At 37.8% G+C, this 19,163-nt stretch overlaps 1 protein-coding gene across 9 annotated transcripts in view; it reads right to left on the bottom strand.

The window, feature by feature from the left end:
* Positions 1–19,163, bottom strand: part of Cast (calpastatin) — a 124,148-nt gene that overhangs the window by 66,561 nt on the left and 38,424 nt on the right. Inside the window, exon 1 of one of the 9 annotated variants that reach the window (XM_052159577.1) lies at positions 12,755–12,874. The exons of the other annotated variants lie outside the window; for them this stretch is intronic. The gene's annotated coding sequence lies outside the window, so the exon portion shown is untranslated. Of the gene's footprint in view, positions 1–12,754; positions 12,875–19,163 lie in introns of those variants that run through there. 9 annotated transcript variants of the gene reach the window in all.

Raw genomic sequence — 19,163 nt, 5'->3', positions numbered from 1 at the left:
AAATGAAAATCCTCTTCTCATATAATAATCAAAACACTAAATGCACAGGACAAAGAATATTAAAAGCTGCAAGAGAAAAGGATCAAGTAACATACAATGGTAGACCTACCAGAATTACACCAGACAAAGACAACAGAGACTATGAAAGCCAGAAGAGCCTGGTCAGAGGTCAGGCAGACTCTAAGAGAACATAAATGCCAGTCCAGGCTACTATACCCAGCAAAACTCTCAATCAACATAGATGGAAAAACCAAAATATTCCATGATGAAACCAAATTCAGAAAGTATCTATCTACCAATCCAGCCCTGCAGAGGATCCTAGAAGGAAAACTCCAACACAACAAAGGTGCCTGCACCAAAGAAAGGACAAGATATTAAGCATCTCACAACAACGCCAAAAAGAAAGAAACACAAGCACAAAAACCCACCTACAAAAACAAACATATCAGGAACCAACAGTCATTTCTCTTTAATAAATCTCAATATTAATGGATTCAACTCACCTGTGGAAAGATATAGGCTAACAGACTGGATACGCAAACAAGATCCAGCATTTTGCTGCAGACAAGAAACACACATCAATAACAAAGACAGACACAATCTTGGTGTAAAGGGATGGAAAAAGATCTTTCAAGCAAATGGTCCCAGGAAACAAGCAGGAGTTGCCATCTTAATATCCAATAAAATACACTTTCAACCAAAAGTTATCAAGTGTAAAGAAGAAGGACACTTCATATTCATTAAGGGGAAAATCTACCAAGATTTTGAACAGCTATGCCCCAAATGAAAGAGCACCCATACTCATAAAAGAAAGTTTACTAAAGCTCAAAACACACAGTGAACCCCACACAATAATAGTGACACCCCACTGTCACCATTGGAGAGGTCATTGATATAGAATCTAAACAGAGACACAGTGAAACTAAGAGAGGTTATGAACCAAATGGATTTCACAGAGCATTTCAGCCTAAAACAAAAGAGTACATCTTCTACTCAGCACCTCATAGTACCTTCTCCAAAACTGACCATATAATTGGTCACAAAACAACCCTTGACTGATACAAGAAGACTGAAATAATACCACACATCCTATCAGATCACCACGGCCTAAGGCTGGTGTTCAAGAACAGCAAAAACTACAGAAAGCCCACATACACATGGAAACTGGACAATTCTTTACTCAATGATAATGTTTATTATCTCATGTCAAAGACTGAATAAATATACCTTCATTTTGTACCATCTGAATTGCCAACCATGAACCAATAGTGAGTAAAAAGTTATGAAAACTTAACTCCTAGATCTTTAAAGAGCATGCACATTAGTGTGCTGGTTGGTTTTGTGTGTCAACTTGACACAGGCTAGAGTTATCACAGAGAAAGAAGTTTCAGCTGGGGAAGTGCTTCCATGAGATCCAACTGTGGGGCATTTTCTCAATTAGTGATCAAGTGGAGAGGGCTCCTTGTGGGTGGTACCATCTCTGGGCTGGTATTCTTGGGGTCTATAAGAGAGCAGGCTGAGCAAGCCAGGGGAAGCAAGCCAGTAAGAAACATCCTTCCATGCCTCTGCATCAGCTCCTGCTTCCTTACCTGCTTGAGTTCCAGTCCTGACCTCCTTTAGTAATGAACAGCAGCATGGAAGTATAAGCTCATAAGCCCTTTCCTCCCCATCTTGCTTCTTGGTCATGATGTTTGTGCAGGAATAGAAACCCTGACTGAGACAATTAGCAATGACCTTGTTAATGACTAACACAGACTTTAAAAAGATGAGAAAACGAAATCTCATGTCCTGGGTTCACCATAGTTTACTGGTTCCTTCAGTTTATGTGGAACACAGTGTGAGACTGTTAAGTTCTGGGGATATTGTGGTGAGATCAATAGATATATCTTTGCCTTTGTGAAAGGTAAGAGCTGAGTCAGGGTTGACACGAGTTAAACAATCACTCCAGCAACTCAGAGTCCCATGAAAATTCAGTCAATGGTATAAAGGTATGATAATTTATATTGGGACAAATGATGGGGGGAACCATATAAACAAAAGGACAGGGAGATTCATCCATAAATAACGCATGCATAGCTGCTATGATAGCACAAACACTAGGCCCATCATGTCCCAACTAATAAGTGGATATTAGCCCAAAAGCTCAGAATACCCAAGATACAATTCACACTCCACATGAAGCTCCAGAAGAAGGAAAACCAATGTGTGGATACTTTGGTCCTTTTCAGACGGGTGGTCAAAATACCCATGGCTCACAGCCAATCAATGGACTGAACATAGGGTCCCCAGTGGAGGAGCTAGAGAAAGGACCCAAGGAGCTGAAGAGCTTTGCAGCCCCATAGTCGGAAGAATAATATGTACCAACCACTACACCCAGAGCTCCCAGGCACTAAACTACCAACCAAAAGAGTACACATGGAGGGTTCTATGACTCCATCTACATGTGTAGCAGAAGATGACCTTTTCAGACATCAATGAGAGGAGAGGCCATTGGTCCTGTGAAGGCTTGATGTCCAGTATAGGGAAATGCCAGACAGGAAAGTGGGAGGGGGCAGTTGCTAAGCAGGGGAAGTGGGGATGGGATAGGGGATTTTCAGAGGGGTAACGTGGAAAGAGGATAACCTTTGAAATCTAAATAAAGCAAATATCTAATTAAAAAAAAGAGAAAAAAAGAAAAACAAACAAATGTTTGACCTCCTAACAAAGGTCCAACTCAGGTGTGTTATAACAAGTTACATTAAAATAAAACAATACTGATAAGACATTAGCTATAGAATAAAAAGATAAACATTTAATCTTGTAATTAACCTATATTTTCTGGCATTATTTAAAAATTTTTTCTCAAATTTGCATATTCATTATTCTAGAAGTTCCAGAAATTTAAAACAATGGAAAACATTGGAGAAAGATAACTTGCTTTTAAGACCCCTTTTAAGACCCCTGAAAAACAGAAATGGTTTTATTTCCCAAAAGTCTCCCATTCTGGGCATATAAACATCCCCTCCTGACACATCTCCAATGCTTAAGCAGAATGAGCAAAGGTTCCTACTGTGCAGTATATTATAAAAACCAGAAATTGCTTCACTTACCTTTAAAGTTCCTAAGTTTACAGAATGGCATCATTTCCAATCCTCCACTACAGAATGGCTAACACATGAGATCCCTAGATACACACCATATAAACCTCCCTATCTTTGTTATTATCATACAAATGTCACTGGTAAGAACTTTATTTTCTCTTAAAACATGCATATCTCATGTGTCTTTCAGCCTGGCATCATAACTTCTCTACCTCAGCCAGTCTTGCTGAGAATCTGCCTTCAACCCCAGGTCACTCCACCATAAAGAGGAAGTGGTAATACCATTGCATCCTGAATGCTCTCCAACAAATGGGTCTCCTTTAAACAAGTTGTCTGTTGACCCAGTTCATACCCACTGCATCTCTCTCTAGGGCCTTCCCCTGAATTTGTGTGTCTACTGAGCCTGTATGAGAAGGGAAGGCCATTTGTAAAGTCAGAATAAATTTTGGTTCTGGGAGCCCCTGAAGGTTCTTATAAATGGGAAAAGGTGAGAGAGTTGAGCTTCTCACAAAGGGTCAGGCTTTTGGAATAATCCTTTATCCATTTTCTTGACATTAATTCCAGGTAAGAGGAAAATTATTCCCACAGCTTCTTATTTCTCTGTGTTATAAAGCAGAGACCTAAACTTGGCTGCCAAAGGCATTCGGTTTCCTTCCAGACACATTTACATGGTTTTTATGATACCCACTACAGCCAGTGATATTACTGGAGCCAGCCAGACTCACTTATAAAGTATCTTTTAGTTGCCTGAGGTTAACTGTCATCTCAAATGCTTCTTTTTGAATAAATTTACCCTTTCTATCTCTTTCTGAACTCTGGATGACTGGTTTAACTCAGCTGCACTGGCTTGAAACTCCTCTCCAAGCTGACTGATACAAATTGAATTCCCTTGGCTGCCAACAGAATTGCTCTGAGTGGCCTCAAACTGACTGTGGCAAACTGTCCTATTCTTCAGTCTCTTTCTCATTCTCTGGCTTTTTCTGTTTTCACCTGCTACCTGACTCTGAAAACTGTCCCAATAAAAGACATTCTCTGTCTCTCTGTCTCTCTCTGAGTGTGTGTGGGGGGGGCATATACAAGTATGTGCATGTGCAGTGTTTGCATGTGTGCTGCTCTCTTAAGTCACCTCTCTTTTTTGTCTGTTCTCATGTAAGTTCGGTATATCCTATCTCTGACTCATTCTATCAAATCTTTCTCTGATTTATCACTTTGTCTGTCCCTCAATGAGATATCACTTTCAAACATGGCTGCTTCCTTCTACCAACAAAATTATCTGCATTGATGAAGGGTGTGTCTGCATTCCAGCCAGAATTAAAGGTATTAAAGGTGTGTGACATGTCTGCATTACAGTTGTATTACACAGACCTAGAAGGTCTTTGGATGTGATCTCTTACCAGAGCAGTCATATTTCTGGATTAAAATTCCTCTACACTCACTTCAATCTCTTTTCTCACCTGTACTTGATGGTTCAGTTGATAAAATACAGAGTGGACCACCAGATGTCCTAGATTTTCTTCTCCTAAGTAGCCCTTGCTTCTCTTCCCAAGTGGGCAATGAGAGCCTTAACGTATCCCCTGACCTGGAGCATTTATGGGCTTTCATAATCTTGGTCTTCAATAAAAGTCATCAAAAACTGCAGGCCCCATGCCTGTGTTCTTATTTTCCACTTGACAACAATCAATCCATCATCAGCTTCATCATGAAATATTGACTCTTCTATATTTATTGCCTGCTGTCACACTGGAAGCCTTGGGTTCCTTCCTCAACTGTGCTTTTAATAAGAATTGCAATATAATCATCTAACATGCAGTTTCTTACAAAAAGTCATATAAATGAGCATGGAGGTTACAATAACTACAAACAATAAGAGATTTCTAAAATGAAATGGCTAAAAATTAATTCAAAGTCAAACACATAAGGATAATTGTGGGCTCCAGAGCAGTAAGGCAAAGGGTTTGGGATGTACTGTGAGCTATACAGCCAGAATCGTCCAAGAAGACCAACTGAGGATCTTTGGTAGGATCTTCCCAAGTGGAGGATGGCAGAGCTCTGCCTTAGTTTCAGGCCTTCCTAGAGTTGAAGATATGATCTCTCCAGCTTCCTGGTCCTATCATAATGCCAGCCACTCACTGCCATGCCTTCCCAACCATAATGGATTATTATCCCTCTGGATCTTCACAAATGGGATTTCTCAGCTTCTTGCTCCTGCTGCTATATTTGCCTACCATTTGCTGCCAGGTCTCCATGCTATAATGGAGTACTAAGTACTACTCTAGAAACACAAACTCAAATAAACTTTCCTCCATAAAAACAAAACAAAACAAAACCAACCCAAGAATAATTGTGAAGTGCCCATTAATGTCACAGGATGGGACTTTATTGTGACCTTGATTCTGAATACATAACAGAGTCAATCTTCACTGTGTCTGCAATCACATCACTAAATGCCAATAAATGCTTCCAGAAGCAACTCAGCTAAAATTGCAGGCTACCATTATATGAATTACGAAGCCTTTTTATTGTACATATAAAGTTTCTTATCTTAAAGGCACATAATGATGTGCCTTAAAGACAATAATGATGTGGGAAACAGATTTTTGACATTTTCTGCTTATTGTTCCTGAACACGCAAGAATGGAATTAGTTTGAAATACATTGTGGTAAAACAATTGGCTTCTAAAACTGCTCTTTGAATTGCTGACTTGAGTTTGACAAGATACAATTAAATGAATTTTGTCTTTTATTAGGACAGAATTTTCAATAATTTCTGAAATAGGCCTACACATACTTCTGACATTTTGTACTATATATTTATGTAAAACTGCAGTCTTAGCTCTGAAAATTATAAAATCAAAATATTGACCAAATCGAAACTACACTAGTATCAGTGTTCAATCAAGAATTAATTCTAAATATAAAAATAAACAAGCACATCCATCTTATCAGTTTGAAATTTGACTTTTACCTTTAATGTTAAAGTTAAATGATAAAATTGTTTCAAAGTAAAATTTTGTTATCATTTATTATCAGTAAAAGTTCAAGTTGTATACCTATTTCATATAACTATTATCTAGGATCATATAAAAATTTATCATGCTAAAAATAAGTCATGGGTGAAAAAGGTTAAGAAGCTCTGATTAATAACATACAGTGTTTAGTATAATAATATGTGAGTCTCTTAACAGAGAATCCTAAACAGTCATTTAGGAATTAAGTTGAGCTATCTTAGGGAGAACACAAAAGTGTGCTAGCAAGTTATTTATATATCAGAACAAAGTAGATAACAAGGTTGATCCTGAAAACACCTAATGTAGAATTAAATATAATACGTGATTAGTAGATACAGTCTGTATTTCTCAAGTATGGTTCCAGAGATGGTTAGTAAAGGCCTGGCAGAGGAAGGAGATGCTATTTATTGTATATTTCGTATAATGTGATCAATAAAGAGATCAGAAAGCAGAGGATCATGTCAGGAACTAGGATAAATTCTTTACATACCTGATTTCAGAGCATCTCTACAAACACTTAGGAAGTAAACATCATTACCAATATTTAATTAATGAGCAAAGTGAGGCTCGGAAGTAATGGAGGCTATGTTTGAACAAGGTTCATGGACATGGTTTATGAATATTCTACTATGACAATTTTCACTTAAAAAAAACCATAATCAGTTGGAGGTTACAAAAATTTCAAATGGATTCTTAAATGAGGTAATCATTCTAGATAAATAAAATAGCTTACACTAAACTTGGATATGGAGAAATCCTACACATATTCAGTTCAGAGTGTAGCCAATCTAGTACTTCAGAATGAAGCAATCTGGGAAAGATGAATGGAGACAGCTCATCAGAGAATGTCATACATTTATGAGAGCACACTGAAAAAGATCACTATATTTAAGATAAAAATAGAGTGTGGAAACTCAAATTGCTCTTGGCAGTGGAGCATACATGAAACTTTGATCTCTGATGTAATCAAAATATACATGCAAATGTTGCCTAGCAACTGGGACATTAGCTACAGCTCATGTATGATCTCAACAAGAGCTAGGAAGATCAGTGAGGCAGTGACTGTGTCTGATTATGAATCCTATCACTGGACCATCCTATAAGCTTAGAAAAGTCCACATAAGTCATTAAGTCAAACTTAACAAGTAAGAATTTTCTTACACTGTGATTCAATTTGTTGCATAATGGGAGACAGTCCTGTGGTTACAATTGTTTCAAAATGTTATACACTAATCTTATTTATCATTCTCAAAGAAGAAACTACCCCTGCCATTGTAATGCCGGGATTAAGGTATGCATCATAATGTCTGGTTCTGAATTATGTTCTTAATAAAAATGTTAAGATGACAGAAATTATAACAAGGTTTTCTTATCCAAGCTGACTTTCTGATGACTAAAATTAAAAGGGGAAATGAAATAAAATGGCACCAGAAAATTCCAAATATACATTGATAGCAAGTAAAGTCTCTACCAATACTGAAGAGTCAGGATGACAGCAAAGGGAGTAGTATCTGTGGGACTTGACTCAGAGTCTGGACCACATGAGTGCGGTGTGACCTTCAGCATAGTTCTGAACTATCTTTGCCTACTCCACACAGGAGCACCTTCCAGTTTATTACTATCTCACTTCAAGCAGAAATGCATTGAGATAGAGTATATTTTAAAATTTAATTGGAATTTAATTTAATATGAACAATACTGCCTATCTCTCAATCTGAGCAAAAGTCCAGTATTTCTTACATGGCAAGGGACATTTTAGTTTCATACTACTACTACTTCTATTATACAACAGTATTAGAACTACTATTATATATGCCAGTATTATTAATATTTAATATTAATAAATTAATAATGTTTTCTATTTTAAAAGATGGCTAACATTTCTTTTTGTGCTTCCTATGTAAATAGTTTAAAGAAGACCAACTAAGTTACTATCTTCTGCCTTAGGGTTACTACTGCTAAGATGAAACACCAAGACCAAAAGCATGCTGAGGAGGGAAGATTTTATGTAGCTTATTTATCCATGTCCCAGTACATTGAGGGAAGACAAGCAAAAACTCAACAAAACCTGAAAGCAGAGCCTGAAGCAGAGTTCATGGAATGACGCTTTCTGGCTTGCTCCTCATGGCTTGCTTATTCTGCTCTCTGAGAGAACACAGAACTACCAACCAGCCCATTGTAGTTCCATATACAATGGACAAGGCCCTCTCTCATCAATAACTAATATAAATAATGCCCCAGAGGTTTGACAGTCTTATGGGGGAATTTTCTCAATTAAGGCTCCCTTCTCTCAAATGACTTTAGCTTGCATCAAGCTGACACAAAATTAACCAGCAGATTTTCTGATTCCAACCAGCAGACATGAACTTCATTTACTAATAAATAAATAAATAAATAAATAAATAAATAAATAAATAAAATTAACACAATAGGTACAACAATAAAAGTTTAAGTTGATTTCCAGTGCTTACTTAAATTTAGATACAAGTTTTGCTTAGTTATGCATATAATTTATAAATAAACTAAGTATAGGACTTTATCAGATCTGTTAACAAACAATAGCCAGAATCAAGGTGAATCTTGCTCTCTGTGACACACTTAAACTCTCTGGAAATCTGGTTCTTCATTTATAAATATGTCTAATATTTATATATAATATGTGTAATATTATAATGTTAGATTAAAATATATTAATATGCCTTAATATACCTTCACTTTATGAATATACTGAGAAGAATAAATGAAATGTTATGTGAATCATGTAGCCTAGTAGCTGTTGAAACCTCCCCTGCGCACACTGGAAGATAATCTGCTCACAATGATGTTACAAAGAGACCAGACAGCTGGATCTGGGAACCCAGCCACTCAAAATCAAAGGAATCCGTGTGTGGAGTTATCGGCATAAAACTAGGAAATATTAAGAACATATTAGCCACAAGCACATACTGAACACCATCTCAAAATTCCCTGCCATGGGCAATGGATGACCAGGAATTTAAAAACACACTGTGACAAAGACAAAAGCCATAGCTATGACATTGAATATTCAAAAATTAAATCTCTTTCTCCATGTGGCCCAGGAATTTCAAGCACAGGCATCTATACACATAAAACATGAATGATCACAGGCAGGATATTTTAGGAATATCTAGCAGGTATAGGTCTACAACTCCTGGACAACAGTGTTCCCTGAAGAACGTTCAAGTTAGATGTTTCACTCTTAGTGAAAGCCAACACCTGTAAACACTATCCCCAGTGTTCTTTAAGAACCTAATACAGCACAGTAATCTAAAGCAGACTTTACACTGTTCTAAGTTCAGAGACAAAGGAAGAGTGACGACGTCACGGCATGCATAGATAAAGTATGAGCTGCACAAACACAGACACAGACACAAGGGACACAAGACAGCCGTAGACGTTAATCTAACTACAGCAGAGAAAAAGAGATGGAGACGCGTAAAGAGAAGTCAGAGCTGTGGGCAGTATAAATTATGGCCATGGGTTTCTGTTCCTTCTTGTAGGTTCAGCCCTCTGAACTGAGTACATTTTTGAATTGTTTCTTATTAAAAAGGAACACCTCTAAAAGATTATAGTATGTGACTAATGATTGCTATTCTCTGAACCATGTAAAATGATTTTTTGTCATGTTCATGTATAACATAGAAAAAGTACACATAACTAAAAACTGACTAATAATTCTATATTCTGCAACTTTCTCTTGCCATGCTTTTAACATTGCTGACAACGAAGTAGAACAAAGATATGCTGCCATTTCTCTGCAGACCAGTGCTCCCTCTTGCTTTCCTCACCACTCTTCGGGATATTCTTGGAGCTGGTTATTTAAATGACTTGTATGAGAAATCTCCCTCTATCACAGAGTGTGTCTAAATATTAAGGAAAATTGGTTCACCGCATACACTGCTTCTGCATGGTTCAGAACTCTAACGCTGGCTAATGTTATACTGTGAAGGCTGTGAAGGCCAGATGCTTACAGGTTGTCTCTTTACCATCTCATTCACTACTCATAGCAGTGATCATCAAACTATCAATAAGTATAAGAATTTATCTAGAGATTTAGATTATTCAGTGACCATAACTAGGTGGCCAGAGAGAGGGCTTGAACAACTTCTCAAGAGAAAGCTTAACAAAATTTACCCCATGGGAATTTAATGCAGATACTCTCCAGTCCACACTTAATTAAACACTGCCTTAATCAATTCTAAGAAGTTGCATTATGTGTAAGTGTCATGGTTAATTGGGACTGACTCTAGTGACCCATATTCTCTGAAAACCTGTTCACTAAAGCACAGATCGCTGTGTCTAAGAGGAACATTATTAGATATAGCTACATTCATCACTCTTGATATCCACAAGAAAGTCTCATATCAACAGTCCCTTTACTATTCCTCTCACACAACCAATATGCAGTGACCATGGAGTGTACAAAACAGATGCAAATTATATGCAATTAACTCTGTGGATTCAATAAAAGCAGATGTGAATTTTTTCCTAATATATGAACATCCCATGCCCCAAATAAACCTAAATATTAGATTTCTTAAAGATAGAGTCTTACTATGTAGCCTTGGTTGGCTTAGAACTTGCATATAAACCAGGATGGCCTTGAATCTACAGCAGTCCTCCTCTATCTGCCTTATATGTGCTTGCTGGATAGAACACAAAGGCTTCCTTCGTAGACTGTCAAACTTTCTAAACTCTAGTTCACTGGGGTCACCCATACTACATTTTATTTACTTATTTTATTTTTTTTTTAAACTAGGTCTCACTATATAGCTCTAGATGTCCTGGAACTCACTATGTAGACCAGAAGAGTTTGAACTCATAAGAGAGCTGCATGGCTCTGTCTCCCAAGTGCTTGAATTAAAGGCATGCACCTCCATAGTCAGGCTCAACCTATATATATTTTTTTATTTTTTATGTTTTTAAAAGTATTGCAAGGGCTGGAAACATAGCTCACTGATTAGGAGCAGGTGCCATTCTATTGAAAAGGATCTGAGTTCAGGTGGGTTCCCAGATATGGCAGCATACGACCATTTGTAAATTCATCTGTGGTTCAATGTCCGTGGCTTCCATAGGTATGCATACACACACACACACACACACACACACACACACAATTTTAAAAATCCAAACCTTAAAGAGTATTTCAAAGGGATTGGCAATAAAACCTGACTACTACCAACTATAAATTCTAAAAAGAATAGGACAAAATGTATGTGAATCATTGTGTGTAAGGAACTAAGCAAAACTTATTGGAATTCTCTTTATCTAGCTAAAGGCCCACAACCTCCAGAAGCTAGATGCCAAATATGAAGTCAGAAACTAGACGGAAACAAATGGGTCATTAAAGGTAGGAAATGCATGAGATTCCAAGGCAAGTGATTCTAGTTATCCACAAGCTTCTCTCTCCTTTTTTACACCTTGGTGTGCTCAGTAAGGAAAACACACACACACACACACACACACACACACACACACACACACACAGAGAGAGAGAGAGAGAGAGAGAGAGAGAGAGAGAGAGAGATTCCCTTTTTGGGCTCTTACCTTAATAGCCATCTCCCTTCCTTATCTGTCAGTCTTTAATTCGAGTTTTCTAGTTTAAAGTTAATTTGCTAGCCTTTGCCATTTTATGTCAGCACTTTATGCCTCTTAGAACCCAACTGGCACCGCTTACCACATCCCAGTGAAACTTAATACTCATTTCAGATACTGGAGAATTGTTGCACAAAAGTCAAATTCATTCCCATGAGAAAAATACCTTTGAGGGGTACAGGCCTTATGGAACTACTCTTCAAGGTAGAAATTTCCTCTAGAAAAATATCTTGAATGGCAGGAAGTTTCCAGAGTTGCTGAGTAAGCATCCCTCTCATTGATGAACAGGTTGGGTGGTCTGTTCTTTCAGACCCCTTGGCTCCCAAGTAGCACTGAATGAGGAGGGTGCATAAACTTTCTGCCTCATTTTCTCAAGGAGCACAGCAGGAATAATGAACTCAGAGAGTATAAACAACTGGAGAATGCGGAGCCCTAACACTGCAGAAGACTTTCTGAAATCTCTGATTTCACTGTGTTCTTCGACAAGGTAAAGTTTCTATCAATGATGCTCTCTTTCCACAGTCTCGGGTTGTACTCAGAGAAACATAGCTAAAACATGTTACAACACTTGCCCCACCACACCCAGTATGTGTCAAGGTACACAGAAAGGTCACACACAATGAGCTCATTCTCAGAAACACAAGTAATGGACTAGGGGCTTGGTGGGGGTGGGGAGCCACAGGCCTTCAGAGCAAGAGGAGTGGGGGGCATTTAACGCTAAAGATCAGAAAGTGTCAAGCCAAATCATTAAACAGCTGTTGCTGTTCTTTCAAAATGAGATCCAGGGGACGCAAAACTGTTTTGTAATCCTTCATGTATGGCCAGCAGAGAAATTCCCAGCTAAAAAGATCATTCGAGTGTTATGGGCAGGGGAGTAATTTCCTTCAAATTTAGAGCCTATCTGGAAAGAAATGCCAACTTGAGTCATAACAGCAGTAAGAGAATGTGTCCTCAGCCGGGAACTGGCTTTAAGGTTGTAACCCAGGCACGGTCTGGGCCCATGACAGGCAGGCGCGACTTCAGAGCAAAGCGCCCCAAGTCAGTACTCACTCAGAGTGTAACGACTGGCCGGAGACCTCAGCTTGGTTTAGGGGATGATGGCTTTCCGGGTCGAACTCAACCTCTGGCGTTTCAGTTCCCAGCCTAAACTGACCCTACAGAGTGACGCACAGGCACACAAGGTGGGCGGGACGAGGTCGAGCTGGGCTCCCGCCCTCCTCCACAGGAAGCCCGTCCTGAAACCTGAAACCTGAAACCTGACCAGGCGCCTGGGCTGAGATCCTTTAGTGCTCCCTAGTGGTGCTTCTTAGTGGTGCTTGGTATCTCCAGACTGCTAACTTTCTCTGTGTCCTGTAATACAGGACACACACTGTGTACTGTAAGCAGCAGAGGATGGCAGGTCTACTGCTCCAGGATGTCACTTTTTGACTAACAAAATAACAGCAATGATTAGGCCCCCTCTCCAGTACATGCCTTAAATAACCCTTTGAAGCCATGAAGTTAGTGAACGATGGCAGTGGTAATGCCAGATTCTAAACATCTCTACATCTCTAAAACTGCATGTTGGATTTTTTTAAAGAACAGTTTAACATAATACAAACTGCACTAAATCATTTTCATCATTGAAAACTTCAAAGAATAAATTTGAAACCCTCAAATACGTACATAAATTCAGAAATCTATACTGCTATTCTAGGTTGATAATTAAGGGAATGACAATACTTTTTGAGAAGAAAGTCAAGTTATAGAGTGACTGATGCAGTTAGTTACCATATTTCAAAAGACATATGTAAATCCATGTTTTCTTAAAGACACAAGACAACTAGGAGAGTCATCCTGGCCCCTTGGCTTGGGGTTAGAATTGAGGACGTGCTGGTGAGCAGTGTTTGACAAATGAGGCCTCAGACCCAAGTAATGACATCTGAGCAAAGACTCAGGATGCATTCAGCCAACACAGAGGTCATAACTGGGGATCCTTAAAAAAGTGGAATTCTCTCCTTAACTGTTGAGCTCTCCACATCCCATAATCAACACTGTGTACTGTCTTCCCACTCAAGGTGCCTCTCACAGTGGATTATTTTCATTTTCTTTTAACTTGTGTCAAATAGAGCTTGAGATGGAAGACAACTCAGATATTTTATAACCCCCATAAAAAACCTTGTTAGAACACTTCTTAAAGAAAATATAACTTATATTTCATTTCTTCTTAACTGCTATAACTGTCTTTTCTTTGGAAGAAGTTAGGTACTTGAGATCTCCGAGTTTTCACTGAAAACGATTTTTCTCCTGACAAAAACAGCACAGTGACTTAGTAGAGACATACTCCAATAAGCCTAATAAGCATACTCTGGCTCCTGGCATGAGGAAGCTGTGAGATCTTCAATAAAAGGGGTAGGGAAGGCTTCTGCACCCCAGATAAATCAGAATAGTAACCATGGAGATAGGAATAAACTTTACAGCAATTCTGAGCTTGCAGGCCAGGGAGAAGGGACCCCCATTCTCAGAAATAGGCAAGGATGTTACTCACTGACTCCCTCAGCAGCCACTGCTGTGGTTGTCATCCTCACTGAATGTTGTGCTCCAACTGAGTGGGCTTTTCAGATCATACGGTGTTTCCACTACCTAGGAGTGCCTGCTCAAGACTTAACTACTAGGCTTTGCTCCACCCCAGGGAACCTAAGGCAGAGACAGTAAAACACCTAACCATAGCAACAACAACAGCTAGAAGTTTATAATAAGAAAGGCAGAATACAAGCCTCATCCAGACTTCCCGATAAAAAATAACTCATATCAAATACACCCACTGATTCAGAATGTACATAAAAATATAAGAATTACCAACTGGAACATAGCACCAAATCTTAGTTTTCTGTAGATCATTTACATATTATTTTAAACGTTGCTACAAATATATCATGATTATTAATTTTAAAATGGATTTCCATTTAAACTCATAATATAGCCTTGTCTTAAGCAAAAATATTGATATGATGAGTTTAAAGTGCCACTTATATACTTTAATGTACTATATACATATATATGCATATATATGTATATGGTTATTAAAATAAAAATATTTCCTATTTACCAAAGTCATCTCATAAACCAAACATGATTCAAGGTGCCTGGTGTGGTGGTTTGAACAGAAATGACCCCATACATTCTACAGTCTCTGGATGAGTGTGTCATGTTAGTTACACTGGCCAGTCAAATGTGCTATACTTGGAGAATTCAGAGAGAAGGCTGCGGTTGAGAGCGCTTGTTGTTCTTCCAGAACATCTTAGTTTAGTTCCTAGTAACCCACAGCAGGCAATTTGGCATTGCTTATAACAACAGGTCCAACACCTTCTTCTGTCTACTGAGGGCTTCCTCTCACATAGTATATACCTACACCCAGGCACACACATTCACATAAATAAAATTAAATCTTTTTGTCATTGTTAAGATGAGCTTGTATATGAACAATGTAAGGAGGCCTCTATGCATAAGGACAGAAGTGCCAAGAAAGAGATTTGATGGTAGCAGCTTCTAGTACCAGGCCCTAAGAGAACTAAATGCTGAGCTGTGGTTGTAGCACTGGATTAGCTGGATTGAGATGCTCCACGTACTGCTGTAGAATATTCCAGGCAACAAAGCGTAAGATTCCTTCTGCTAAATTCTTGTGAGTTATCTATGATCTGTTTACTGTCGGTCTTAGTTAGGGTTTTACTGCTGTGAACAGACACCACAACAAAAGCAACTCGTATAAGGACAACATTTAATTGCTTATGGTAGTGTCTAGGCAGGCATGGTGCAGGAGAAGCACAGAATTCTAGATCTTCATCTGAAGGCCCCTTAGAGAAGACTGGCTTCCAGGCAGCTGGGGCAAAGAATTAAAGCCCACACCCACAGTGACACACCTTCTCCAACATGACCACCCCTTCTTATAGTGCCACTACATAAGACAAGCATATAAAAACCATCACACTGTCCCTGAAGAAATTCATTTTTAGCCTAGACTATCCAAGTTGGATTCTAATCAGAAATAACTTTGACTGCTATATCCTAATAGCAAAGTCTTCTATAGAGACATTCCATATAAGCTATTTTAAAAGTCAAAATAATTGTTAGAATTCGTACAGAAATAAAACTGATGAGAAATTATGCATCACAACTATTCTTATACTGACTTTAATCAGAGTTTATAAAATATCTGCAATTTTATTTGTGCTCATTATTAATTTATTAAAACTGAAATTTAAGTATGCAACAATTGATAGTAAGTATTTTGAATTTAGATATATCTAAATTACATAAGAGTTTTGGATCTTTTAATACTACCTACATAGCAGACAGAATATTGCTTAGGAACATAATCACTTACTTTGTTAGGACAAATTCAGTTTTGGAGTAAGCAAACTAATATGTTATCCAATAAACGCATTTGCCATAAAATCTAATACACATTTGATTCTGAATACAGACTTTATAATTGTATCAATAATTATGCAAGTAGTAGTTGTTTTAACTGCCAAGTTGAATGTATCCAGAAATAAGCAAATTTTGATTAAACTTCATAACCTGCTTTATCTGCCATTTGATCATGGCTTCTCTGTTTCAGGATAATACTTGCTTTTATTTGCATTATGGCAATTCTGTAGTAAAAAGCTTCACTTATCAGATGCCCAAACCTCTAGCTGTTCTCATTGAGGCTCAAGATGCTATTACTGATGCTAAAGCCCTTTAAATAAGGTATGAAAAGAAATAAGCAATTGTCCATGTGGCAGTTTGAATGACAAATTACAGAGGTTTTGGAGATGAACCCTTGCTAGAAGTATGTCACTAATGGCAGGCTTTGAAAACTTAAAGACTCAGACCATGCTCTGCTCACTCTTTCTGCTTGATGTTGAAGATGTATTCTCTCAGCCTCCTGCTCCTTTGCCATGCTAGCCAGTTGCTACTAAGTACCTCCACCATAATGGACCCTTATCATTCTGTGACTGTAAGTCCAAACGCATTCCTCCTTTTTTTGACTTTACTTAGTCATCGTGTCTGATCACAGCAACAGAAAACTAACTAGCCCAACTTGTAGTTTTCCCCTTAAAGCCTCCTAAGAATTAAAGATGTGAGAAAGGTCAGAAAGAAAAAGTAAACCCTGTAAATTTTAGTATTCTGGAAAATAGTAAGAGAAAGTGGTTCAGAAAAGCATCCAGGGGAAGTGAGGCAAGATGTAATATTAGGTTACTAAAGGGCACTTTACAAAAGCCACGGAAAGATTTCCAAGTTTGCCCTTAAACACTAAAACAAAAAGACATGGTCAAATTATTCTTCTACTTTCCACCTCTAATATGTCCCTCTGTTTATAAAGATAACAGCTCCAGTGACCACCTCACCTTAGATGGGTGGGAAAAAAAAATGGAAAAGGCTGCTCAACCACATATTGGTTCTAGAAAAATACTAGGTATTGTTTCCCACACAGGAGTACACTAAACATTCAATATTTTCAGTTAAAAGTAATTTTAGAACCTACAAATGTCTTCACTAAATATCACTGCATGCATGGCCTTAGTAATGAAGTACATTATATTTTAAAGTCATAATTTAAATCTAAGTTAAATACAGGCCCCAATTACATAAAAGTTAAGACATGCTTGGAAAATCTTCTCCAGTAACAACAAGGACTGACAAAGGCAACCAGAGTAAGCAGGTTTCCAATAGTTGTCAACTGTTCAGCTTAGAGTGTTTCATACATTTTATTTCATTTTCAGCTTTTCAACAGATGTTACAAGAGATCATATTCACATATTACTGAGCAGGGTTATACTAAGGAAATACATGGCAAAAAAGAAATGCAAACTTCGTAATGTTTGACAAAGGAAGCAGTACTTCTTCAGTGTGCATCAGTGTTGTAGGGTCCTCAACATTAGCAATAAAGGTTAAAATAGTGCAGCTTTCAAATGTCAAACAGCCCTGTTTTTCTTTTTTTTTTTCAATGTTCTTTGCCATTTTTACTGGCTGACAGAAAAGGTTTATAGATACACTCAAAATGGTAAATTTAGGTGATACTAGCCCTAGACTAATACTACAAGTACAACATCTTTTTACTGACTCTTTATTAAGTATCTCAAGGATTTTAGAGAAGCTAAAATATCAACCATTCATCAAATAAATGGCATAAAATAAACATCAGCAGACTTTATGTGATAATCATCAGTTTTAAAGAAAAGATGTTTAAATAAAATGCTTTGTATGGAATTATGAGATAGTATAAGGTTTCATATAATCTTGCACATAACTGATCACAGTTCAGGTCACAGAATTGCAATAGGATCAATAGGAAAACTGTATATATTCAAAACTACTTGCTACAGTGATCATTTCCTGACTTGAATAATGATGTTTCAGTAATTCCTTTATAAACTGCAAAATTCAGAGTTGTTAATATTACAAGAAAAGACTCAGCACTTGCAGAACATATCACTGTCACAGACTATTCAGGAAACCTAGGTAAATCCTACTTCCATCTTACTGGTTGGGTAGCTCATTTAGGTTATCTAACCTCTCTGAGCCACTGTTTCCTAAGTGATAGAGGAATAAATAAATTAAGGCTATGAAGGGATCTTATCAGATAATTATATACAATATTTAACAGAGAACCTGGTGTGATGAATGATCATGAGAGCGATTTGAATCATTTTCTAAAGAATCCATATATATATAATTATATATATTCATAATATATATTTATGAATATATATATTCATAAAAGCCCAAGACTATCTACAGATATTTATTAAAATAACAACTATAAAACACATTATATAGCAACAGTAATTATACCATAAATGGTTTGACTAGATTTTAAATCAGCGATAGCTCAGTGGGTAAGAGCCTGTATTGCTCTTGAACCTGGGTTCAAGTTCCCACTCATGTCAGCTGACAACTGCTTGCAACTCCAGTTCCAGGAGTTTTAACACTCCTTGCTTCTGAGGGCATCTGCATATATATGGTATACAAAAGCTCACACAGGAGCTAACACACATATAAATAATTTTTTTCTAAAAAAAAAAAAAGCTCACCCTCTGTACTGGTTGGTGTTGTGTGTCAACTTGACACAAGCTGGAGTTATCACAGACAAAGGAGCCTACCTTGAGGAAATGCCTCCATGAGACCCAGGTGTAAGGCATTTTCTCAATTAGTAATCAAGGGTGGGAGGGCACATTGTGGGTGGTGCCATCCCTGGGCTGGCTTTCCTGAGTTCTATAAGAAAGCAGGCTGAGCAAGCCAGGGAAAGCAGGCCAGTAAGTAACATTTTTCTGTATGTGGTCCTGCTTCCAGACATGCTTGAGTTCCAGCCCTGACTTCCTTCGGTGATGAACAGCAATGTAGAAGTGTAAGCTGAATAAACGCTTTCCTCCCTAACTTCTTTCTTGGTAATGTTGTTTGTGCAGAAATGGAAACCCTGACTAAAACAAATTGG

Source organism: Apodemus sylvaticus, chromosome 16 (genome assembly GCF_947179515.1).
Source record: "Apodemus sylvaticus chromosome 16, mApoSyl1.1, whole genome shotgun sequence".
In the NCBI taxonomy this organism is placed as follows: domain Eukaryota; kingdom Metazoa; phylum Chordata; class Mammalia; order Rodentia; family Muridae; genus Apodemus; species Apodemus sylvaticus.
The sequence above is the reverse complement of the archived record's forward strand: the minus strand, read 5'-3'. Positions and strand labels throughout refer to the sequence as shown.